Here is a 27,300-nt window from a genome sequence, read left to right on the forward strand (position 1 = left end):
GCTCTGAGACTGGTCTGGGAAAGTTGAATCGACAGTTAGTTCGACCCTTCTGCTTTTTTTTGCCACTTTTTTTGTCACACGTTTTTGAATGGTGCTCACTGTGTTGTTGGACAACGATTGTTTCCAGCAGTTCTGGATCAGTTGGCATCTCACATGTCACATATTTATCAATAAATTCCACAACCTTCTCATCAGGATCTACGTCTAGTTTGGGAGCATCTTCAATCCAAAAGAATGCATGTATATGCGGTGAGCCACGCATTTGGAATTCAACTCTATAGAAATAGTCTTTGATTTTTCCTATAGGTGCTGCAGGACTCTTGAGAACATTGTTCAAAAGGAATTGAAATCTGTCATCAAACATTCTGGCTGCCATCACTGAGTTACGCCTTAAAAGTCCACATTTTTCTTCCCAAGTAAGATCTTCCACCTTGACTTGCAGTCCTTCTTTTCTAATCATTGCTTCCAGCATTTCAGGCCATCTCAGGTCAGCAGAACTAAATGAACAGAACCATGTAGGAATACCAAGTTGTCTTATCATGGCAAATACATCTTTTTGAGCTGATTGCCAATACGGAGGTGTGCCTCGAATGGGTTTGAGAAATTTGTAGCCTTGATCAAAATGCAGAAGTTTTTTCAGTGCCTCTGGTTCTTTAAGGACATCGCTCGTAACATTTGGTAAATTTTTGTCTGTCCCTTTTCTCAGTGCTATAGAAACATTTGATATAATTTGGTCTAGTTCTAATACATGTAGGGCATAGAATGGGTAATCTCTATTTTGGCAGAATCGGCCTTCAGCATTAAGAATTCGCTGATTAAAATATCGATTCAAAGTTAACTTTTGTTCACGTAAATCATGATAAGTAGGTCCTGCTTTTGGAAATAACACAGGAAAACATTTGGCTTCATTTGTTCGATCTGTCAGCAGTCTAATTGGAGAATTTGACTCTGCTGGTGCAATACATATGATGTCATCAAAATGCTGATCTAGCACTTCTTGACCTAAATCCACAGATTGTAAACAAGAACTTGCAAACATGCCATGCTGGTCTTGAATATGTGATACATCTTGTATTTCTGTTTCCTCTGCTTCGTCTGCTTCTTTGTCTGATGTTTCAACATCTTCATCAACCATCTCATCTTCAATTGGCTCAGACTTGGTTTTCTCCAGTGTGTTTACCCAGTCATGGTTGTACTTTATTTTTTCAAAGTACTCATTATTGTCATAAAAATAGTTTAGAGCACCCTTTATATTTCCTGTGTCAACATACATGTCTTCATAATGTCCCTTATACGACACTTTGCGTTTCATTTTCACCCTTATTAGCTTATCATCACTCTCATTCCTTGGCAAAATATTTGTTACATATGACATATTAGATGGAACACATACAGTGGGTCCCTGCACAGAATTCTGGCCTCCTTTTCTCAAAGGGATCAGTCTCAAGAAGGGTATGTGCGGTGAAATAAGGTGTTGTTCAAGTTCATTAAGACATTTTAGTTCAGGAGGAATTGGGTCCAAATGCAAGTTGTTAGCAACACTCTGCTCAGGCATTTTGTCATTTTTAATTTTTCGGTCACATGTGTGGCAAATCCACAATTTAGAATATGCTTCATCCTTGAAATTGCAATCTTCTGGACATGCATCATCACAGATATGTAAATATGTAAGCGTTATGCATTTTTCTTGTAGTTCACTGCATTTCACACCAATTTTTCTCTGACAAAGTTTCACTTGCTTCCTAAAAAGTGCTCTGTGACAGCAACAGCACACAAACTCTGGGCCATGTTTCACATGCTTGCGAAATTCCTCAATAACACAATCAATGTCATGTTTTCTGGATTTGTGCTTTGCAACACTGGCACATTTTCGACTTTTCACTTCATCTCGAAATGCTTCATCATTGTGATATTTGAATCTGGTCGCTTCACACAATTTTGTTTTCAGATCTGGATTCTCAGCATATCTCTTTTTGCTTTGATCTCTCTTGCTACCTGGATTGTCCGCATATCTTTTTCTCTCTTGTTCTTTCACGAAATCTGGATTTTCAGCATACCTTTTTCTCCTCTGTTCACATGAGTAGCTCTGAAAATTACTATCATTAGCATACTTCATCTTTTTTCCTTCTAGAATGCTATCTTTGTTTAAAGCATATCTTTTTTTCATCTCATCCAATTTTGTTTTCCTTGAATGATTTGCATATTGTTCTTTGTGATGTTCTGCTTTTACACTTGAATCATGTTTATTCAAATTATCATGTGTAGTATGGCATGAGCATACTGAAGTATTGTACTTGTGTTTGACACATGTTACATTATCATAATGATTCTCATTCTTGTGATACAGGTAAATAGCTTCACCATTTCTATTATCACTCTCAAAGTCGCCAACAAAATGATCACTTGGATAGTAATTCCACCTGTCTCTGTTGTAAGTGTATATATCAACATTCAGCAGGTCAGCAGCTGCCCAAATTTCAAGGTCTGTTGCAAAGGATCCTGAACACTTCATATTAGATATCCTTACATGTTCTGGCACAGAGGATTGTGCTGTTGGTAAGTATTTTTGAAATCCTGATGCATGTTGGGTAAGATGATTGACCACAGAGCGGCGGATTTTCATGTGTCCATTTTCATTTCCTGTGAGAGCATCTGACAAACATCGAAAGAAACAATTCCCATCACCTTTTATTGGCTTTGTTTCACATATTTGACCCATTGGGGAAAAATCTACATCCTGTACCTTGTTTGGGTGATTGTCATTTCTCAAATTGAATTCAGAACATAATCTCTGCCGTGTAGCTGAGGTCAAAGGCTTGAATGAGAAATCAGAAGTGATTACTTTGCTTATCATAATGTCTTCTGAGCATACATCTGGATCATGGTCATAAGAGGGATTTGAACTATTAGGCCACGCTGCAGTCTGAGTTTCTTTTGTGAAGTCAGAAAGGCTAGTATTGACTGTGGTCTGTGAGTCATTGTCTGCAATTGCTTTAACAGTATCATTAAAGGTTGATGAATTGTCTATGTGCGCTTCATTGTCCATATTTATCATTGCAAGATTTTCACTATTTTCCAGGTGCTTCATTTCCCCATCTAAAGTGTATCTGTTCTTTTTAGTCACATTTTCATAACTTTGCCCAGTTGCTTTATTTGTGCATTTCCGTTTGTATTTGCCTTGCAAAACTGCACTGTAAAGTGGTCTGCCCTCTTCTTGGTTTTGTTTAACAGAAATGTTTTGGACACACTGTCTGCTGGTGGTTGGCTGTTCACCATGTTGCATCATGTTACCTGTGATGGTCACTTTGACTCCTGTAACCTCAAATGGCATCTGTTCAAGTCTGCAGTGTTCAGGAAGTAGTTGTATGGCCAGGGTCTTCAAGTGATGATACACCGTTGTGGGTTCAGTATGGTAAACAACTACAGCAGTTCCTATATGTGGATCCACAAGCCCCTGGCTGTCACGCATATGAGGATCAAACACAGCAAAATACTGGCCTTGCTTAACAATCACACATGTATTATTATTCAAAGTGACAAAGCAAGCATCATTATCTAGCAATGATCTTTGAATAGCCAAATCGAATGGTACATTGATATCCCTCATATACAAATCATCAGCTTCATCAATGACACCAACAAGTCCAGCCAAAGGCAAGCCACAATTTATTGAGAACTGCACGTTGTTCATCACGTATTCATTTGGCAACTCTCCAATCAGCAGATGATTATTTGTTCCACGTATTTGACCGGTGCATTTAAGGTAGCTGTATAACTTATTCCCTTCAATAAGAACAGAGTCAACGTCATTTCTGTGTCTGTTGTCACTCCAAGTTGTTATGCTTTTCACCTTATTCATCATTACAGCTGATAAACTGTTAGCTACACATTGTTTCCCAGCATTATCCTTAAATAGTGCAAAACCTTGTGAAAATGAACCTTGTAAGGAATGTTTAGCAGGTGCGCTTGGAATACTGGTCACACTAAGTGCACTTTCATCAGGGTGGTTACTTGTCAGCAGCTTTGCTTCAGTTGTTGGGTCATCAAATGGATCAACCATGATGGCAGGATCTTGCTTTTCAACAATAGAGTGCTGGAGCATAGGGGAATCAGAGTTGTGGTTAGTTTGTTCAAGAACATTGTCAAAGTTAGGCAGTGGTTGATCAGACAGAAACAGAGATTGTTCAGAGATTTTCAGAGTTTCACCAGAGGTATTCAGAGTATTTGGCACAACGGGTAATGTTGTTTGTTTAGGTTTTGGCACAACGGGTAATGTTGTTTGTTTAGTTTTTGGTACAACATGTGGTAATGTTGTTTGTTTAGTTTTTGGTACAACATGTGGTAATGTTGTTTGTTTAGGTTTTGTAGCAACATGCACACGCAATGTTGCAAAGGGAGGGGATGGGGGTGGGGAGTCATCGTTGCGGGATGGGGGGAGGGGGAGGGGGAAGGAGGTTTGAAGGGGATAGATTTCTCCAGAGCCCAGACAGCCAGGGTCATCAGGCTCGCCAACCACCTCCATCTGAAACACAAATAAACAAGGCAGACAATTATTTACAAAAGTATATTGTCATTTCGACTTTAGCATTTTCCACTGCTTTCCCCTAGAACATTTTTCAGGCCTGGAGGGATTTTGAAACATACCCCGACGGCAACGGTGGGGACCCTCACTGGCAATGCTAAACTTTTAGCTAACCTGTTCGCCTATATGTTCGCAATGGCATCCCAAATATCATCATACTATTATGGGATGTGATGCGAACACGTATATTATGGGATGAGCGTTTCCCAGGCAACAACACACGTTGTTGCACATTGTTGCACGCTGGCACGATGCTTCTACAAGCAAAATGCTTATTGTTTTGAATGATTTGGCATATTCTATTACTGTCAACACTAGTAGTAATAGTATGCCATAAAGGTTTATTGAGATTTTGGGGAGAGCAGAAAAAAAGAATAAAGAAAAGAAAATCTACTTATTTTCTGGCCTGGCAGGGGCGCTGTTAGCCTGGCAGGCCTGTAGAATGGTAGGGGAAACACAATGTGATGTGACCAAATCATTGTGTTTTCAAATGTTTACGTTTCTGCTTATCCACACTACAATGTAACTGTCGAGTATTCAAATGGTAATGGGCTCAGTAGCATGTGACCTGTGACCTCCACCTGTGACCTGATGAGACATCACCTAGCGAGCCAGATCTCCTGCTATCTGAAGGCAAGTCGTCTGGACTGAAACAAAATAGACACAAAATAGACTGAACGATTCATTAGAATTACCAGCCAATGCAAGGATATACGCCTGTATTGAATGAATGAATGAAAGCTTCAAAAGGTTCCCGAAGGTACCCGAATGTGAACTACGTTATGGTGCGACGCAAACATCTGAATGTAGACCGCTGCTGTAGACATAATCCCCAACATGTATAAATCTGTGAAACAAAGCATCAAAACGAAACTGCAGTCAGCAGAGAGAGTCAGCGGCATCTCAATATATAAACGACGACGAGTGGAGCTGCCCTCAGCCTCATCTCTTGTTTTGATATGGAGTAGTGACTGACTGCATTACTTTACTAAAGAAAGCACTGGTGGTGTCAGTCACTCTGCTCGTCACACTGATGCTGACTGGAGAGTATTGTCAGTGTTTCCCACAGGATTTTGAGTATTTGTGGTAAGGGACCGCAGACCCCCTAGGGGGGTGCGAGGGCATGCTCCCCCCGCGAGATTTTTTTAAACATTTTAAAGTAAAATGCATGAATTTGGTGTACTTTGAGAAAGCTTAAAGGAACACTCCGCCCATTTTCAACCAGCTTTGTATCATTAGAACATCAGTAGTATATCAGAAAACTGTAAACTGTTTTGAAGTCTGTCATTTAATTTGACAGTTATTGAGTGTTAAAGTGTGGACCAGTGACATCACTGGTCCACACTAACTCAAATTAATAACTCATTAACTCAAATCAACTCTCAATAACTGTCAAACTAGATGAATGACTTCAAAACCGTTTACACATTGAGAGTTGATTTGAGTTAATGAGTTATTAATTTGAGTTAGTGTAGACCAGTGATGTCACTGGTCCACACTTTAACACTCAATAACTGTCAAATGAAATGACAGACTTCAAAACCGTTTACAGTTTTCTGATATACTACTGATGTTCTAATGCAGGGGTGCCCAATACGTCGATCGCGATCGACCGGTCGATCGCGAAGGTAGTGTGGTAGATCGCATGGCATTGAGGTTTTTTTTTTTTTTTTTTATAATAAAATAAAATATAATGGAAGTACATGCAGTTGTTTATTTTAATTATGGATCATAATACAATGCAATTGTATTGTAAAGTGAGAAAAAATAAATCATGTATTGGGGGAAAAAGTGATGCATCGATTTAAGATGCATCGATAATCGTAATCGAATCGAATCGTAGCCCTCTGAATCGTAATCGAATCGAATCATGTGGCCAGTGAAGTTTTACAGTGGTTGTGGGACAACGAGAAAGTGTTGTGGGGTTAGTTACTGCAGGCTGGAAACGATGTGTGTGCGTTTGCGATGTTGAAACTGGACTGGTAGATCTCGGGAGGCTGGCTACTTGAAAAGTAGATCTTGGGTCAAAAAAGTTTGGGCACCCCTGTTCTAATGATACAAAGCTGGTTGAAAATGGGCGGAGTGTTCCTTTAACTCATTGAGTGCCAATGACGACTATAGTCGTCAATTCAAATAGTAACGTTCAGTGCCAATGACAACTAAAGTCGTCAATTGCGTTTTTTGACGGTGGGACGTGGATTAAAGCCTGATCCATCTCCTGTGAAAGTATGGTGGATGTTGAATGTGTAAAAGCTATTTCACAGACCCATTAGGTGGCGACAGTGCTCTCCAGATTACAGAAAGGCGAGGAAAAAACAGAGAAGAAGTCATGGGGAAACGGAAATCGCATCCATATGCATTGATATGCATGAAGCATAACGTTAGCTGTGCCTGTAGCAGCCAATCTGCTGCCACTATTGAGCCCCTCCGTGTCCACTGCGATAGCCCCATCCACATGATTAGTTGTGGAGTTGTTATTATTCTCAACTGGAAGCATGGGAGCCGGTGACAAATACACGCGGAACGCTGTAAAGCTGGATGTAGCGCACTTTTCAGTACAGAGCAAACGCAGCAGAGAGCCACCAGAGACACACCCACGGAGGTGGGGTTTGCAGTTGAGCGGGTGGGGCATGCAGGGCAGCATACAACACTGACCCAGACAGACCCAGACAGCAGGACAGGATTGGCAAACGCAAGCTAGAATATCTGATGCCCACCAGCAGTAAATCAAGACCAGCAAGAAGCTGCAACCAGCAGCGCACGCAGGGGCCAGCGCTGCTGGTTGCAGCTAAAAAATATTATTTTGCCAAACAAAATTCCTTTGTTTTCACTGTTTTATTGAAGGAAATTATTTTTGAGGTGTGACTACATCAGAACATATTAGCTTCAGAGTCAGTCATGTGCTTGAAATGCTTAATTTCACAAAAGGCTAATTATCTCAGCTTCTAATTTGAAACGTCTCTTTTTGGTGAAATCAACCTATATTCTCCGGCTCATAACTAAAGAACGGAAAATGATATCAATAAACTTTTTTTTGCTGATGATAGAAGAGAGTCTCATCGTTCTTTGGGTGTGTTCGGTGTTTACATAGTAATATCACACAATATTCTGTGGGCCTCGAGAAATCACTGAAAACGCTCTGAAACTCTGGCACTGGGAGCATCCGTTTTCCAAAGGTGGCTGGCACTCAATGAGTTAAGAGCAAAATTAAAAGGCTAGATCTATGAAGAACATGTCATCATTACTGTGCTGTGGGTTTACAATGACAAACTAAATTTCTCCCTATAGGTCAGGGATGCTCAACTTGCTTCGCCACTTTCGTGAAATGATAGAAGGCGAGGGGCCAGTTAATAAACAAACAATATAAATTTTTCTGTAGCGGATTGTAGGTTTTTGGGGTGTCAGCCGGAGTTTAGGCTGACAGTGTTGTGCACACCGGATAGTTATAGTTAGGTTAAGTTAGTTAGGTTAAGTACATACATAAGTGCCTGGGTAGCGAGCAGATGGCGGTATTTGACAATTTAGCAGCTAAATCATAGATTATTGAAAGATATTCCATATTCCAGACTGAAATGAAACAGAAGTATTGGCCAGAATGACATGAACATTTATTGGACACTTATTCAGTGGATATCTTGCATGTTGCGTTCAGGTGCACTGTATAAAAAATAATAATAATAAAAAAAAAAAATTGGTCAACATCTTATTGTGGCGGTCAAAATATTATTGTGGCGGCCCGCCACAAATTCCTTTATGTATGGGAAACACTGATTGTGTTGTTCAGGGCTGTATTTTGATTGTAGGCTAAATGGTCATGACAAAAATAAAATAAAAAGTATATTTGTATTTTGTAAATGCTTTGGGGTGAATTATTAATGTAATATTTTTGAATGATGCACCAAGTTAGAGTTCCTAGTACAATTTACAGCGTTTGTTCTGAGAATCTTTTTCATATCCAAGCAAAATTTGTATTTTAACTTAAAGAGTAACTAAACACTCATTTTGAAGCTATTTCTGGCCACAGCATATTTTTGAAAGATGCAATACTGTCAACATTCTGGGAGGGGTCTTGGTCCTTGCCGTTTTCAACAGTTTCAGTCATTACTGATATTTCATATTCATTTGCTGTCAAATGTCAATATTAATACCAGTATTGATGTGTTACATAACTGGACAGTCATGTAATTCAGGATACAGCTCAAATAACATGTTTTGGTATCACTAACCAAATCGAAATTAATCAAATCGGATCGAATCGAATCGGGATTAATCGATTTGGAACCTTGTGAATCGGAATGGAATCGATTGTTGAAATTTGAACCAATACCCAGCCCTAGACAGCAGTGTGATACAGTCTGCATATTAGGAGTGGGTCCGAGAGTACGAAAAATCCGCTGTCCCTTGTTGCCCACGTTGTGTATCAGCAGGGCTTTCTTGCTCTCAACGTTAGCATCAGCTAGCCCTAGTATGAACGTTTCAAAGGATTCATGCCAGCAAACCCACAGGATCAGTGGCTTGCCAGGCAGGGCGAGGAACAGGCAGAGAGGTGAGAGCAGAGTATCCATCATCCTCGTCGCCAATGTTATGTTTAACACGTTCACTGCCATTGATGAGATATCTCGGCTTACAAAATCCAACGGTTGACTGCCAATGACGAGATATCTCGGCTTAAAAAAAAAAAAAAAAAAAAATTGACGGTGGGACGTGGATCAACGCCCCCCACGTCTCCTATAAAAATATTGGAGCCACCGAACGTGTACAACCCATTCCACCGACCCACTAAGTGGCGACAGTGCTCTTCATTCTAGAAAAAGCCGAGCCAAAACTGCAGGGGAACGCGCGATGAAACCATTCTCATACAGTAAAATGGATTGGCGAAAACGCTTTCGCTTTCGCGCTGATTGCTGGCGGTGTGGGATTGCAAATTTGCATAATAGATTATGGGTGCAACACACTTTGAAACACGCAGCATAAATAAGACCAGAATCGCAAAAGAAACGAGCAAGCCCATCCAGACTTGCCCAGCGGCCGCCAGCAGACAGGAGCAGCAGCAGCAGCAACTCGCTTGTGACACGCCCGCTGCAGCCAAGAACACACACGGAGGGAGGAGTTTGAAGTAGAGGGGTGTTTCCTGCTGTTATGGAGGAAATTACTGTTCAAAACTATTGTTTAGATGTCTGACGTCTTACTGATGCCAAAAATTAATGGTTAAAGTGACTGTTCTATCGAATTTCACAAAAAGCTATTTATCTCAGCTTAAATTTTCAGATGCTGAAACCCTGCTGTATTCAAGTGCTAATGCCTACATAACTACTAACTCTACAAACTAACTCTTTTAGACAGAGAAAGCACACATTCTATTAGTTCTTTTGAGATATTTTGTGTTCACAAAATCTTAGCAGAAAAGAATCCTCGGGTCTTGAAAGATGAGCCAGAATCCTCAAAAAAACCCTCTGGCAGAAGCTACCTACAGTAAAAAAAAAAAAGGCTGGCAGTGAATGTGTTAATAACTTGTGGACCACGATGTAACTGTTAAACGTTTTATTTTCATGCGGTCACACTGGCTCCATGTTTACAATTACAACCACACCACTTTCCAGCAGGGCAGACTGTCATAAAGCTGCCTGTCTTAAAGGTACAGTCACAGCTGATGTGACGCAGACGTGTAGTTGGTTATTGTTTTTTCTAAGCAGTTATGATTTAATATCCGGTCAGCCGTGTACACGGTGACATCCCTAATTGCAATTTGCAATCCATGTCCCGCACAGGTTCCGAGAGGAAGGAAACATCTGAGCTGGCATTACATTAAACCAAACCTGGTGAGGACGTCGCGGATTTGTTTAGCGTTTACATTAGCTGCTGTGGCTAGCTTTGCTAGGGCAGCTTACACTCAGGCTTGCCGCTTGCCCGGCAGACAATGCTTGTTGTGGTCAAACAGACCCGCATTCAAAGTACTTAATACTCACAGAGCTGGCGTAAAGTGTGGCGTGAACCCCATTTAGCCAAAATGAAAAATGCAGGGATTGTGTATTTAACTCCAAAAACAAACTAACAACCTTTATCCATCTTATTTCGAGATGCCATGATGCCTTATGGGTGGTTCTTCCGGTGTAATCCCCCCCCCCCCCCCCTCCCCGTTACGTTGCTGACACAGACACAACATACTGGAGCTCGTAGATCTCCATGAAGTGAGCAACAATCTCCCACAGTTTGACTTCCGGTTTAGCGATTTTAACCCTAACCCCCCGTAGCGCATCCAGCTTAGCAAAAATCTTGTCAATAAATATCCAGAATTGTTCAAAGAGCAACAGAAATAGTGGATGTGATAGATAAAATTATTACATTCCCTCAAATAAGTCGTGAAATGAGACAAGCAACTTTTTTTCCCCAGCGTCTGAGTTTTAATGAGGAAATGCGCAAGCTGCAACAATCAGTCACATTATTTTACAGCGGGGCATTCAAAAATAAGGTGGATAGACCCTTCTTTTCATGGTTGCCATTTTGTCTCAAAAAGGCAGGGCAAACACAGATGCAAACAAAACATTAATGAGGATTTCCAACTTCCACGATTGGAAGTTGGAAATCCTCATGACTGTTTTTTCCAGTACAAGCTGTACAAAAGAGCCAGTACAAGTTTTTTGAACTGTGAATCATGCAAAGCTATTCTAGAGTAGGCCAACAATCAAATAATAATGCGTCATATTAGCAAAATATGGGACCTTTAAAGTTGCCAACTTTATCTTGGTATTGAGTTTCTACTCAATGATGAACATAATACATTCTGGATGTTGTAGTATGATTCCCCCTTAAGAGTGATATGGGGAAAAGTACAGTACGGTAGTTTTCTCTGGTCAAAGGGTTCCAGTTTTCAAAATAATTCATATTTCTACTAGTGAGCTAGATTTAATAAATCAACATTTTCATAGCAGAGAAATAGGCCTTTTCCGGGATTTAACTTGTAATGAGTAATAACTGTAAAATAACTGTTGAATGTTTTTCCTTATTTTCATGGCATGTCTATTTTTTGCATCAAATAATGGAGAGCATTATCAGTATTGATAAGTACAGTATTGATAAGCAGTACAGGTATTGATCAAATCCAAACAATACCTATCCCTACGCATTACACATTAGGGATGTGGACCGATAACCATTTCACCGATAATTAGGGATGGGTACAGAGACCCGGTACCAAACGGGCCCCAGGGCCGGATTTCGAGATACCAGAAAATAAGCTTTCATGTTAACGGTTCTCTTATCGGTACTGGAGAAATTAAGAAAATTGATTGAAGAATGTATTTTTTGCGATTTCCATGTTGCTTTCTCTCTCAGATGAGAGACAGGCAGCAGCCTGCTGCAGCGAGGAGCCGAGCCTGAGAGGAGAGAGGGGAGGGGCTGGGCGGGCAGCACACACACATGTACACACTACACACACTGATTAGGGAAGGCAGCCGAGCCAAGGAGACACCGCAACACGTTAAGAAAGAACGGAGCGATCAAAAGTCTGGTTGTACTTCACTCGAGTTAATGCTGACAATTCACGTTGCATAAGTGCGATAAATCGTTCACTAGCAACGTTGGAAATATGGGCAATTTGTCTAAACACTTCGCCAAAGACAAAGTGCATCAAATAGGTACAAACGGAGAAATGCACAGTTTTGGACAAGCTAGCTCACATGACTTCATCATCTGTCAACAATGACCCGGTTGTGGTTACCCGTGATCCACGGACCCACCTCGTCATCAGGTAGGACTATGTGAACATGGATGATTAAGACGAGAGTAGTAAAAATTATCCAGCTGTTTGACTGTGTGTTAATAATTAAAAATCCACTCTGAAATAAATCAACAAAGCATCATCTCTCAGTTGTCCTAAAGAAATGTTACTTCCAGAGCAGGGGAGGATATTTAGTAATTTGGGGGGCAAGTGCAGCAGACAGATACTCTCATGCTTTATTTAGGCTATGCTTTCCCTAGCTGAATGTTGGTATTGGCAGTGGTAGATTTAAATTCTTATATAATTCTGGATATTTAAATTAAAAATAAAAACGCAGGCTTGTAAATCCATGACAGGATCGGCAGGACAAAGCCAGATAAAGGGCCCGCTTGCGCTGGCCAAAAAGAAAGCATTTTTTGTGGTAATGGTTTAATGGGGCACAGACAGTCAAATAGCACATTTTAATATTCTAATTTAACCGAACAATAGTCTGCTAATGAGGGTCATTGTTGGTCCAAAAAATAATCATTTTCAACATCCCTATTACAGGGGATCTGGGTGGCGGTGTATGTATGAACACATTTTGGTGAGCTATGCGCGCTCCCGCGACCCTCCTACTCTCCGGCTCTAAGACAAGCTCCTACCCTAGTATCAGGGGCGGAATGGTCGCTGTCGCCCCCCCCCCCCCCCCCCCCCCCCTCCCCCTCCAGAGCTCCGTGAAGTAGCCAGCTCAGTGAGTATGAGGCGGGGGAGAGGGACAGAAAGCCAGCATGACAGATTATTATTATATAAATTAGAGGCCGACCGATATGGGATTTTTCAAACCGATACCGATGCCGATTTTATGGAATAAAAAATGTCTGATACTGATATTATATCGGCCGATATTCTTTACATATGCGTAATATATACATAAACACAATTTCTTTTGCAGTAATGATCCCTAAAAATATGGTGATTATCACACATGTGACAAAGATATGTATTGGAAGCAGGATATTTTAGTTTAAAATTACAATATTTAGTTTAAACACCTTGCTTCTTGCACCCTCAGCCATCTGTAATATATAAATCAATAAAAGCATCATACTAACTGAATTATATATTATATTTGAGCTGGAACTAAACTAATTTGTAGTGCATGTGTTCTATTCTGTATAGTCTATTCAAAAAAGCTTAATCTTCACTAATTCATTTTCCTATTCATATTTAGGGACTGTATTTCAATGGATTGGACTAAAAAAGAAACGTTTTTTCCTTCTCCCCCTTGTTTAAAACATGTCATCTTTAGAAATATTTGGCTGTTAATGTTACTGTATAATGTTAACGGTCACAAGTTATGGTTGCTGCCGAATCAAGACTGACATTGATAATAATAGTCCAAGCGTTTTACACCAAATCAGCTGACAGCCGTGTTATTTGCTATACAGGTTCAGGGAAAAGGTTCAGTGGAAAACTTTGTGATTGGAATTGTTTGGTTTGAGGGTGTACTGAACAAAACAGTTTTGTGTGACTACATGCTCAAAACAAACAGAGCATCACTCATGCGTCATCTAATGTTATAATGTTCACAACGGTCACAACTCATGGTTGCTGCCGAATCGAGAGATCAGCAGCGTCAGCCGTGTTATTTATGTGAAAACACACACATCCACTAAGCTGACAAGGAATTTAATAGCTAATGCTACATTCAGGTGACATTATGATTATGCTCATTTTCACGGAGAGTAAATAATGTGGACATTATTATCCATCTACTTTCCAGCATTGCATCTTGCAACTAGCATTAGGTAAGTTAAGATAGCATTAGATAGCGTAAAAAACGGACTCAATCCAGTCCAATGTTGTCTGATGAGCTGCAAACCTTTGCTCTGGTGATGCTTTGTTACGTTAGGGGAAGCTAATGCATTAGCATCTGCTGCTGTATGGTGTCTGACAAACTACGTTAGGCTGGTGATAAACTGAGTGACATGGCGGTTGTCAGGCAACGGGACAACATTATTGAAAGGGGAAATGATGGGGTCATTGTTTATTAATTTTCCAGTAGCCTACATATTTCACAAACTAACATTCTTACCGTGAAGACATGAACACTAGTCCACAACACCAACACATCTGTCTGACTGCCTGCTGCTTCTGTCTCCGCTTGCGTTTCACGCTCTGATCATATTCAACCCACAAAGTAAACAAAGCATGGACGATGCACCCCCCCCCTCTCTCCACAAACATGTGCTGCAGTGCTGAATGTAAAATTGAGTCGGCGCACTCTGCTGGTAGGGATGCACCAATCCACTTTTTTCACTTCCGATCCGATTCCGATACCTGAATTTGGATATCTGCCGATACCGATATTATGCCGATACCAATATTTTTCTTGAATATACAGTATAGGCAAAGATTTGGCCAATTAAAGTTTTTTTTTTTTAAATATACCTTGCAAAAAGCAGACAAAATTAAGAAAATATACAAGGCAAAGAAGGATACTATTATACATTATTACACAAATTATGGCCAGCTGTGTGCTGGAATTGCAAAAAAAAAAAAAAAAAAAAAAAAAAAAAAAACTCCCCCCCCCCCCCCCCAATTCCGATCCGATCCGATCCGTGAATTAGTGCCATATCGGCACCCGATACCGATATTGGATCGGATCGGCCCCATCCCTATCTGCTGGACAAACAACGCTATTAGACACTCAAAGCAGCTTCAGCAGTATTATATGGTCTGTAAAAAAAGTGGTCATATCGGCGTCTATCGGCAAACGTGCACGCCGATTAGGGTTGTCAAATGTATCGATAGTATGGATAAAAGTCAATACAAACATTTTTAAACGGATACAATACTCATTTGCAACAGGTATCAATAGTATCGATTAAGTATCAATACTAAAAAAATTAAATGGATTCAATACTCATTTGCAACTATCAATATCAGCAGTACGTTCTCTTAATGAAAAATCAAACATACCACTGACTTCTCCCTCGCTGTCATTGGTGGGTATCTTTTGCTTCAACAAATTCAAAGTATTCTGATAGGCTGATCACTAGACCAGGTGTAATCTGCTGTGTACTGATAGGCTGATGACTAGAACAGGTATAATCTGCTGTGTTCTGATAGGCTGATGACTAGAGCAGGTGTAATTTAACGTTGATTTAACGTTTACACAGCGTTTGTGAAGATTCACGTGCAGAACTGCAAATTCCAAGTATAGCGTCAAGTCAGGCAGTATAAAACTGAAACTTCCGGGTCTAACCTTCGCAATAATGGCAATTAAATAAAGTAAATGCACGTGTAATGTTTTTTTGTATGTGTGATCCAAAATATACAGAACAGAGATAAACTGGAAGAATATCTGCTCCCTTCGAAAAGTCAATTTTAACCCGTAGTGAGTCGACCGTTCTGATTTTTTGTTACTAAGTAATACAACATTGATTTTATTTTGAAGGTAAAAACGTCTCGCTTCCTCTATTCTGTATAATTCTAGTAGGATTGATGCATTTCAGGACTGAACCTAGCAAAGACCTGTTTTCTTTGTAGCGCTTGAGACTCAAGGAAATGGATGCATCTGGCCGTGAGTTGTAGGGTTGTTTAATTCATTACTAACGTTATGCGCAAAACATTATATGCCATGAACATTAGGCAGTTAATCAATACATTTTTTATCTATTTAGATCGAATTACCGTAAATTCCGGACTATAAGCCGCGGCTTTTTTCCCGTTTTTTGGCCTTTTTTGGCCCCTGCGGCTTATATAACGGTGCGGCTTATCTATGGATTTTTTCAGCAAACGGCCACTCGGGAACCTCCAAAATCTATGGATGTTGGTATGAGGCAGAACGAGAGCAAGACAGACATTACGAGAGCGAGACCCTGATTGGATGATGTTGCAAAAAATGTGCCTCGCGACCTGATTGGAGCACTGTGCCACTACGCTCTCTCAGCCACTACGGTAAAACACCCTCCCTCCTCCCTCGCTCCAGGGGGAAAAAGGCAGCGATTGAGCCTGAAAGACAGTCTGAATGAAATTGAATGTAACATTCCCAATTCTATGTATTACATTCTAAAAAACTAACAGCAACATTTTGGAAGGCTAAGCCACACAACTAGCTCGTTGTAATCTAACATCATGCTTCAAAAGATGGAGAACTGGCTGTGTTACGACGATGGCGGCGAGAAGAAGAAGGAAAGAAGGAAATCGAGGAGCAGCACGTAACCTTGGCATCAGGGTGTTGACACAGAGAGCAGACGGCCGAGGTGCCGTTCAGATCCGACTGAAGGCTCAAGTTTGCCAGTGGATCCTGACAGCGTGGAGGAGTGTCAAAACATCCACGATCACCAACGGGTTCCGAAAGGCTGGACTGCTGCGTGATGAAGAGGAGGACGCCGCCAGCTGAGGGCCTTCAGAGGCTGTTCGATTCCGACAGTGACGAAGAGGAGTTCGTTGGTTTTGAGAGCGACAACGAAGGAGAGAGGAGAGTGGCTGACGAAGCCACCCTGAGCCTGTTCGTTTCCGACACTGAAGATGAGGACTTTGGTGGTTTTAGTACGCAGGAAGAAGACGAAGATGAGGATTAATGACTTGACTTTTCTGGTTACAGCCGTGTACTGCACCTTAGCCTAAAAGATGAAGACGAGGATTAATGACTTTTCTGGTAGGCTGATTACCGTATATTTTAAGCAGCCGTGTTACTGCAACTTTAGGCTTACGCGCTTACTGTCGTGTTACAGGCACTTTATTTTGCACTTAAAAAAAAACACATTTAATTTAGCCATTGATATTGCCTCGTCAAGCGCTGTAAGCTTTGTTTTTTGTTATGGTACTACTGTAGGCTATAATGTAGATCAGTGGTTTTCAACCTTTTTCATGCCAAGGACGCCTAAATTTACACAGCACAGTACATGTTCTGTAGCTACTATTGCACTAAATGGTAACACTTGAATACGTTATGCAAATATGCAACTTGTTTTGTTGAAATGTTAATAAATGGGAGCTTCCCCAAACAGCCATCTCTTTTCCGACAATCCCCTCTGTGCACGAACCCTTACATATGGTAATTAAACATCAAAACACCCGCGGCTTATAGACCGGTGCGGCTTATATATGTAAAAAACAGTCAACTCTGAAGGTGCGGCTTATACACCGGTGCGCCTTATAGTCCGGAATTTACGGTAGATTAGATCGAATCAAAATATATAGATTTAGTTATCGCCCATTATGTATTTTTAGCAACTTGTTTTCAGACTCTGCATATTGTGATAGTTTGTGTGAATGTCAATGTGATTCACTTAAGGCTATGGTCAGACAGTGAAGTACAGCTGTGTGGTCAGTTTTCACAACTCCCCATTGTGTGGTCATGCCCAAATTCCCCCCACCCCTGCCCCCTCTCTACTTTACACACGGAGGTTTTCCACATGTATGAAAGCAACATGCCTCATGTCTGAAAGGGTACACTTCACCTATCGCCCGGGTCAGGCTCAGGGCAAGCAACCCTGACCTGACCCGGAGTTCATGTCTGACCTGACCCGGAGTTCATGTCTGACCTGACCCGGAGTTCATGTCTGAAAGTGGCTTCTTTCTCCTCCCCTCTACTCTTCTCTCTCTCCTGCTCTCTCGCAGATGCCGAAGAAGTGCGCAATAAGCAGATCTCCTTACTTAGTCTACATCATTCTACCAATTATGTTGTTTGTTAAGCATACAGTAGCTACCTTGCAAAGTCTTTCTTGACTGGCGGTTATAGTTTGTAGACAGAGTTACTGTATCCAGGGGGCAGCTGGTGCATTTTTTGTCCAGGGGGCTGTATAAAAAATTTGGGCTAGGTGATCTGGTTGAAATCAATATCATGATAAATAATCATAAGGATTTTCTTGATATCATTACTGTTGTTCATGCTAGGTTATTTGGACATAAACACTCCAACAACAATAAAGTATTCTCTGGCAGGCAGGGATAATTACCATAGTGTAACAGCTGTTTACAGAGGTTACACTTCCTCACACTATAGGCTATAGCCTATTATTGTTTTTACTGCTGTGTGTTGGTCATGTCAAAGTAGGCTACATCAATGTAACTGCTTTTGCAGGCTAAACATGAATATTTTTAGAGGTTAGAGTGTTCCTTGTACAATTTGCAGCATTCATTTTTATGCACTGCCTGTGAGTCAGTGAAGCAAATCACTAAAAAATAAAATATGTAACACGACATGTAGGCAATATCATTCACTGGAATTAAAAAATATATGTTTACTATAGCCTACATGTCACATAGGCTAACTCAATTGCATATAGAAGTGACTCACCGAAATGGACTATTCCACAACCGATTTCACACACTTAATCCACCACCCTTCACCCCCCACCACCTACCTTGCCATACCTTGGCTTTTGCTGAAATGACGCCACTTACGTTTGCTTTGGTGAATCTCTTTCGGGCAATCTCTGCCATTCTGCGTTTCTTTCTCAGTGGCATCTGAAATGGCACAAATAAACATTGCTCGACCTGAATTCATTTTGTCTGCATTCATGATTGATGATTCAATTGAGTTGATTATATCTATAGATAGATAGATACATTTTTATTTCTGTGTCATGCACCATATTCATGGTGCCCAACCCATCTGGGCTTACAAGACACAAATCATTCAAGTTCAACAATACAAACAAATCAACAAACAAGCTACAAAAAGCTCAAACATAAACAAGACAGAGTTGAACAACTTCTCCATTCTGAGTTTCCAAGCACTCCCAATAAACCTGGCCAAACTGAAGACTATTAATCTCTGAATAGCCATTCCAACTTAGCATCATCTCCTGACCAAAATAGTTCTGGTTTCTTATTTTGCATTAACTGAAATAGAGACAATCTTGGTTCCTCATATAGCGTACAATGAAACAAAAAATGAAAATACTCTTCCACAACACCTAATTCACATACAGTACAACGTCTCTCCTCCTCAGCAATAGAATTCAACCTGCCAACCTCAATAGCCAAAGGGAGGGTACCCGTTCTCAACTGGGCACTAGGCTTGCCACGATATTAGGTGTTACCGGTGTTACACGGTGGGGAGCCTTACACCGATTACATAACATGCCCACCGGTAACACCTTCAACTCCACCCGCTCGTGACAGTTTCAGCATGCGCTCAGCTGCGCTGGTGTAAATTACAAGCGCTCCCTCCTATCCTGGCTGTCTGAGTGTGGCTGTACTGTTCCTCGTATCTCTCTGGTTAGACATACCTGCAAGTAACGTTAGTTGTACATGTTGTGAACACAATCCCCCCTCATAGACATGTAGGTAAGCCCCTTATCTAAGCCTGTGTGTATTCTCTTGCCACTGCCATTTCTGGATATGTGGTTTTAACAGAGAAAAATCTCCGCTAGGATTGATGCTAATATGTTAGCTAAACCTCCACTAACATTGATGGTAATAATTAGCATTGATGACTTAGCTGTGATGAAAGCACATGCTACTCAGCTATCGTCATTGCCTGGCTTACTGCTGCTTGCTGGTCACGTTAATCCCATGGCCAGAAGAAATCACCAGATTTGTGGCTAATGACGTTAGTTTCTTTTCTCCAGTCTACACTCAGACACGTCAGTGCGGCGGCACATCAGAGGCTAGACCTAGCATTGATCTGCCGTCAGCCGCGACCATAGCAAATTGAGGCTACAGTTCTTCTGTTACGTTACAAAAGTGACTTTCAAGTTGTTCCACAGAGGCCAATTGTACTCTCAACATGTTGGCAAATGATTTTCATGTGATTAAGATGATTCATTAACAGACTTACCGTGGAAGTTAGGTTGTGGCTCAGTGAGGTCGGTCAATCTTGCTGGAATCAGGAAGAAAGTAAGTTACCAAAAATTACTTGCAGGACTTCCTCTCGTTGCTTTTCAAAATAAACGTAGGCTACTTCTAATCACATACCGTACTCCTTCTTCTAATCACATAGGCTAATCGTACATTATTGGATCAATTTATGAACAACAAAATTGCAAGAACAGATACAAAAGTTGACACAAACACTGTCAAATCAAACTGAAACTGACATGTTGTAGCGCTCTATGCTTTTATTTTTGAAGGCTACTGTAAGGTGCTGCAGCTGTGACTGGGGCTGCGTGCAGCGTAATGTATGACGGTAGCCGTGCGTGCTGCGAGAAGTGCCTTTCTCAGTGCGGGCCGTTTCATAAAGCTCAGCGAGACAAGCTGGTCGCGGTCATATTGATGTTTACAGTTTAATGTCGTGAGCCTGACTGCAGCTGTGTCCGGCTGTCTCATCCATCATCCATGCAGTCCACATCTGAGGGGAGAAATTCCAACAATGGTGGTGATGATGATGATGATGATAATAATGATGATGATGATGATGATGCTGATAATAATAATAATAATAATAATAATAATAATAGTGTGTTCACTTATGCCCTCCAGCATCTAAACTGCCAAAATACCCAAATTAATAAGAACAAATTGTAATTTAGACGTGAAGATAGGTTAGGCAACTTACAAATAGCCTCCCAAAAGCTGGAATACAAACAGTATCTTACACCACCACAGAGCCTGCCTTTGCTCTGATAAAAGCTTCAAGTCTGCCCCCCCCCCCACACACACCTCTATTTACAGTAGGCTATACAGTTAGGTGACCAATAGCCTATCTTTTTAGTGTATATTCTCTCTCTCTCTCTCTCTCTCTCTCTCTCTCTCTCTCTCTCTCTCTCTCTCTCTCTCTCTCTCTCTCTCTCTCTCTCTCCCAATTCACCTCATGTAGAAGACAGCCCGGCATGATAAGAGAGTAATTACAGGAAGTAGACCATCAGAAGTTCTGTTTGTGTTTACACTTGAAATTAAATTAAATGTATTCACACATACACACACACACACACACACACACACACACACATAACATCATCGTTATCATCACCATACATTATCATCGTCATCATAATCATCACCAACATCAGATTAACAATGGGAGTGTGCCAGGTCTCCCAGAAAGCTATTTAAAGCTTTTGAAGGGACGCTGATCTCATAAAAGGCTACAGGTATCAATGGACAAACAAATAAAACACACGTATCAGATGACGCTTAATACAAGACATAGAACATACATATACCACATAATACATAATACAATGACAGAGTTCCATTATCAGAGGAGTATAGATACTCATTACAAGTAGCATTTGAGCAGTTTTTCTTTCAGAGGTTTGTTAAAGGTGGAGATGGATTTCAACATTTTCGTACTGTCATCAAGCTCATTCCAGATCTGCGGGCCCCTGCATTAAGCCAGTACATTTAAGCTTTCTTCTTTTTCTTTTTCTTTTTACCAGAGATAACATGTTTATTTCTAGTATTATGAGTGTGCAGGGGACAGCAGACTGGAATGAGCTCAGCCAGTCTGAAATTCATATTATCCACAACTTGATACATCAAGCAAGCATTTTGGTGAAGATCAAAATCAGCAAGCCTCAGCCTCCATAGCGATGGAACAGAGTTGGTGCGTTAAACCCAGACCATGACATGGCTCATATTATTTTCTTTTGTAGACTTTCAAGTTTCTTGTAGTGACTAGGAAAGGTGTTGCACCATATGACATTACAGTAGTTGATGTGAGGTTCAAACAAGGTTTTGTAAAGGGTCAATAGAGCAGACAAAGGAAGAAAATGTCTTATTTTGACAAATAAACCTACATATTTAGACAATTTTGTTAACAAGTGTTCAATGTGGCATTTCAAATCAAGTGACTCATCAATGAGGACTCCCAGGAATTGTGACTTATAAACCTATTCTGACTGTTCTGACTCAAACTCAAATTCAAAACTTTGACCAGATAAGTCAAACTAGTTTGAGTAGGTAGAATAGCCAACTTTTGGAACAGGAAGTCCTGATACAATGGGTCAAGTGGGCTATAAGGTGAGTAAGTGTAAAGTGTAAGAGTAATAATAAGTATGTCAGACTTTAAGATTGTGCCTTGCTTGTCAGCAAGCACAATAATTATTGCTTTTATCTGGGAAACGGAAGGTGCGATGGTGATTCCGGGCCTCGGTCAGTTACTTTTCCACCCCGAGTCCAACGTCGCCATCCGTGAGTGTCTACGAGTTACGGTTGCGGAGATACGTTGCTGTAGCTCCCCCCATAGGCAAACAATAGTGCCCCCTACAGGCCAAATGACATTTTCTTTTCTGAAATCAGCTCAGAAGTGTCAATTGTCAATACAAGACGTCAGGCTGGCCATAATTCCAATGAATCAGCACTTCCTGCCGCCCTTCAAAATCAAACAATTTAGAAGGTACAGGTACTGAATGCTGCTATAGCGCCCCCTTTTGGTCGAATTGCACAAAATTTGACACGCATGGTCTAGGATGGTCTGCGAAGACCTCCTGCACGTTTCGTGAAGATTCCTTCATCGGTAATGAAGTTATGACAATTTAGCTGATAGGCCACGCCCTCTCACAACTTTAACGATTAATATCTCCGAAACGAAAGGAGATTTCAAAGGTTTCAAAAAGCCAGTTTGTAGAGCTTGCTCCATAGATGCTTCCTGGCGATGGTCGTGCAAATCGGTCCAACGGTCTAGGAGGAGATGTCAAAAATGTGTTTTCCAAACTTTTCCAAATATCTCAAAAACTTTCCAGGCGGACATTGAGGGTCCTTATGGCAAATTTGTAGAGCAGGTCCACCTGAACATCTGGGAAAAAAAAGTTTGAAAATCGGACCAACGGCGTGGAAGTTATGGCCTTTAACGTAAAACCGTCGATTATAGCGCCACCTTCAGGCCGATTCGAAAAATCTTTTTTGAGCACCTACCAGCCAACAATATCTGTCATTGGGCCAAATGTCAGGTCTCTACCATTTACCAACTCACGGGAATTTGCGTTGGGGCAGATGAACAACAAGAATAATAAACCGGCACAAAAACAATAGGGTTTCAGCCCCTTCAGGGCTTGAACCCCTAACGAGAATAATAAACCGGAGGAAAAACAATAGGGTTTCAGGGCTTGAACCCCTAATAATTAATATCGCGATACTTGGCTTCCAAGTATCGATACAGTATCGGGAAATAAAATATCGCGATATATTGCCGTATCGATTATATTGCCCAGCCCTAGTCTGGACGATAGAAAATGTATTTTGTCTCATATGATGCTCTATCGTTTATATCGTTGTGTTGCAAATCACACTCTTTACCCCTTGCGTCCCTTTATAAGTGGCACAAATCAGCCGGTGAGTAGGCTAAAGAGCAGGGAGATGTTACCTCCACTCCGTCCGCCTAGTCGACCCAGGCATTTGCGCTGTGTTAAGTCCGCATTTGATCCATATGTGCATGTGTCCTCCTCACGTTAAACCTGGCAAAACATCTCCTCCCATCCTCTCATCATCCCAAGGAAATCCATTGAGGGCCGACAACAAAATGTCTGTCGTTAGCTTTAGCTTATAGCTTTCCCTGGGTTTAAGAGTTGTGTTGGTTGGATAACCGTGAAATCCCGGAGTGGAGTACTTTTGTTGAGTGAACTGAACTGGTAACATGGAAATCCTGAAGTGGAGCATTTTTGTTCCTTTATAAATTAACTGAGAGAACTGGACTGAACTATATGCTAAATAACTTTTATTCTACCCGTTTTGCTCTAATGTAATCTTTGAAAATCGAACTGGTGGTGTGGTTCAGTTTGTGTTTCATTCTACTGCCCTGCAACTAAATATTATTATTTGTGTTGTAAAGAATAGCCATGCTTATCTGTATTCTGAATGCATGTATCCTTTGTGAGGTTTGACAACATTTTAACTGGTTTAACTGCTACATAAATAAATGGCCATGTGGTCATTTTATATAAACTATAAATTGAATTTACAGAAAATATGCTATATCGTGATATATATCGGTATCGGGATATGAAATGACCTATATCGGGATATGAGATTTTGGTCATATCGCCCAGCCCTAGTCACTCACGATTCAGTAGGTCACAGGTTGGCTTGGTTCTAGCCTTAAAAGGCTTAAGGTTCTCAAAATGTCTATGGAGAAAATGAATTGCAAACTCACTTCCGGGGCAAGAAATGTCACATGACTGTTCAGCTCTATAAGTAACAATGTAAAGTAATGTTAGGTTAACTAGATTATGAGAACAAATTCTATAACCACTGTAGTGTTTATACTTTTTACGAGTGACAGCATCCCAAATCAATATCGAGCGATGATGGAATGTTGGTGGCGTTGTAGCGATGTCACTGCCCTTAACACTCATATTAAAGTCATAAAGACACGCGCGCGCGCGCGCACACACACACACACACACACACACACACACACACACACACACACACACACACACACACACACACACACACACACAGACTAACACCCAGTGGCAGTAAGATAAACTCACACAGATAAACTCACACACAGCTTTACTGCCCTTACAGTACTTTTCCTTCTGCCACAAGCCCAAACAGCCATGGTTACAACGTACAAGCGGATGTTTATGTGTCATAAGTGCTTGTAAAGTGAGTGTGTGTGAGTGTTTATCTGCACTCATACTGGAAGCTAGCTGGGATTTTCTTTTCACTTTCTGATCGTTGTTTAGGCGATGGAGAGTGACCGTTTCATGCCACTGGACAAGGAAAATACCTTAATGCCAAATATATAATAATTTTCTGTCATTGCCAAGTGTTTAATGGTGCCTTTATGCCATAAATGTAATCATGGTCATGTGCCAAACATCCCTGCTATTCCATTAGGACAAAAGTGGAGTTTTCCATGCATCCTATAATAAGAATGTGAAGTCTTTGCCTGCCTGTCTGTCTGTCTGTCTGTCTGTCTGCCTGTCTGTCTGTCTGTCTGTCTGTCTGTCTGTCTGTCTGTCTGTCTTTCTGTCTGTCTGTCTGTCTGTCTGTCTGTCTGTCTGTCTGTCTGCCTGTCTGCCTGTCTGGGCCCCTTCCAGCTGGTTTGACCACTAAGCAGCTTCACTCGATCAGTCAGGGTTTCAGGGAGTTTTCCAGGGCCCCCCCTCCCAGCTGGTTTGGGATTGCCCTTCATTGACAAGCCTAGAATACTTCTCTACCTGTTAGGTGTTTCACAGACTAGTCGACTATCAAAACTATTAGTCGACACGACACTGTGCATCATAGTCGACTACTCATTTATATGTGCTTTGATAAATAAACAATATAAATAAATAAAAGATTTATAATACATTTATTTGAACAATCATTTTCTATAATTTTTTTCATTTCCATTTCCATTCTGAATAAAATTATATATTTCCCCTGACTAGTCGACGACTATTTGGGAGTAGTCAATGACTAGTAAAACTCCTGAAGATATCCAGACGTTACTCGGATGGGGTGTATATATGAACACAATTGTCTGTTGTGAGTGCGCCCCCGCCGCGTAAACGGATCTTAACCAACCAAGCCCCTAGTCCTAGTACGATGTCAGAATCAGAATCAGAATCAGAAAGACTTTAATGATCCCCGGGGGGAAATTGGGACAAGTTACAGTAGCTCGCTCCATGTCCATGTGGCTCGCAGAGCAGCACATGTTTTACTTCTGTTATGTTGTTAATTGGCACTTTTACAAACCATTAATGATCCTTATTTCATTTCATGAATAGTAACAGTGGCTGGATTATTTGGAAGAGAGCCAAATTGGGGAGTAAACAAGTAAAAGTTGAATGGTTTCTTTTCCTCCGTCTGCCTGTTTGAATCGTGAAAATGCAACAAGAAGATGATAGTGCTGGATTAAGCTATACTGTATATTCGAGAGATAACTTTTGTTGGGTTGAAATAAATTGAAAAAGAGTCAGATATGACTTGAATCCCACTTGTAAAATCTCCTCTTCCAGCATTTAACGTTAGTGCGATCACTATTTGGCAGCAGACTTTTGGGCGATGTGCAAACAGGCGCTCACTTTTTGGCACATCACATTGAAATACACATAGTATTGATGATTAAGGCTTGAGACATACCACCTTATCAGTTCTGTTTTCAAATGAATGTATTGACCAGCCAACATGCTCTTGGTTGCATAGACCAGTGGTTCTCAAACTTTTTCATATCAAGGACTCCATACACTGACACAAATTAGACCACAGACCCCCATTTGATAGGATTTTGTCTCCTAAGATTTTTGCTTGCAATGTTTCATTACACAGAAAGTGTATAAAACCCATTACCAAAATTGTGAGACATGTACATTCTGTCATTTTGTTACTTATGGATGGAATTATAGTGAAAATAAATGATTCCCCTTTTTTGCTGGCAACCCCTTGGAACCCCCTCAATGACCCATTGACGTCCCCGGACCCCACATTGAGAACCACTGTCATACTCAATGGAAACTGATGTTTATTTCACATCCAGACACACACACACACACACTAGGGATGTTCATCAATTGTCGAAAATCGATAATTGATCGTTAACTCATTGAGTGCCAGCCACTTTTGGAGAACGGACGCTCCCAGTGCCAGAGTTTCAGAGCGTTTTCAGTGATTTCTCGAGGCCCACAGAATATTGTGTGATATTACTATGTAAACACCGAACACGCCCAAAGAACGATGAGAGTCTATTGTATCATCAGCAAAAAAAATTTTATTGATATCATTTTCCGTTCTTTAGTTATCAGCCGGAGAAGATAGGTTGATTTCAGCAAAAACAGACGTTTCAGACTAGAAGCTGAGATAATCAGCCTTTTGTGAAATGAAACATTTCAAGCACATCACTGACTCTGAAGCTAATATTTTCTGATGTAGTGACACCTCAAAAATAATTTCCTTCAATAAAAGAGCGAAAACAAAGGAATTTTGTTTGGCAAAATAATATTTTTTAGCTGCAACCAGCAGCGCTGGCCCCTGCTGCGCAGACCCTACACTTTCTTGCTGGTCTTGACTTACTGCTGGTGGGCATCAGATATTCTAGCTTGTGTTTGCCAACCAATCTGTCCATCGAGCCTGCTGTCTGGGTCTGTCTGGGTCAGTGTTGTATGCTGCCCTGCGTGCCCCACCCCCCTCG

The 27,300-nt window shown here is 40.9% G+C and overlaps 1 protein-coding gene and 1 long non-coding RNA gene across 2 annotated transcripts in view; one reads left to right on the forward strand and one right to left on the reverse strand.

The window, feature by feature from the left end:
* Positions 1-27,300, forward strand: part of tbc1d22a (TBC1 domain family, member 22a) — a 365,114-nt gene that overhangs the window by 182,608 nt on the left and 155,206 nt on the right. The gene's annotated exons all lie outside the window — the stretch shown is intronic.
* LOC310789467 lies at positions 3,718-20,122 on the reverse strand. The gene is made up of 3 exons (XR_014553339.1): positions 20,080-20,122; positions 18,699-18,761; positions 3,718-4,522 (listed from the first exon to the last, which is right to left on the reverse strand). It is a non-coding gene; the product is annotated as an uncharacterized lncRNA (long non-coding RNA).

This window comes from Poromitra crassiceps, assembly GCF_964638095.1.
Source record: "Poromitra crassiceps genome assembly, chromosome: 2".
NCBI classification, from domain to species: domain Eukaryota; kingdom Metazoa; phylum Chordata; class Actinopteri; order Beryciformes; family Melamphaidae; genus Poromitra; species Poromitra crassiceps.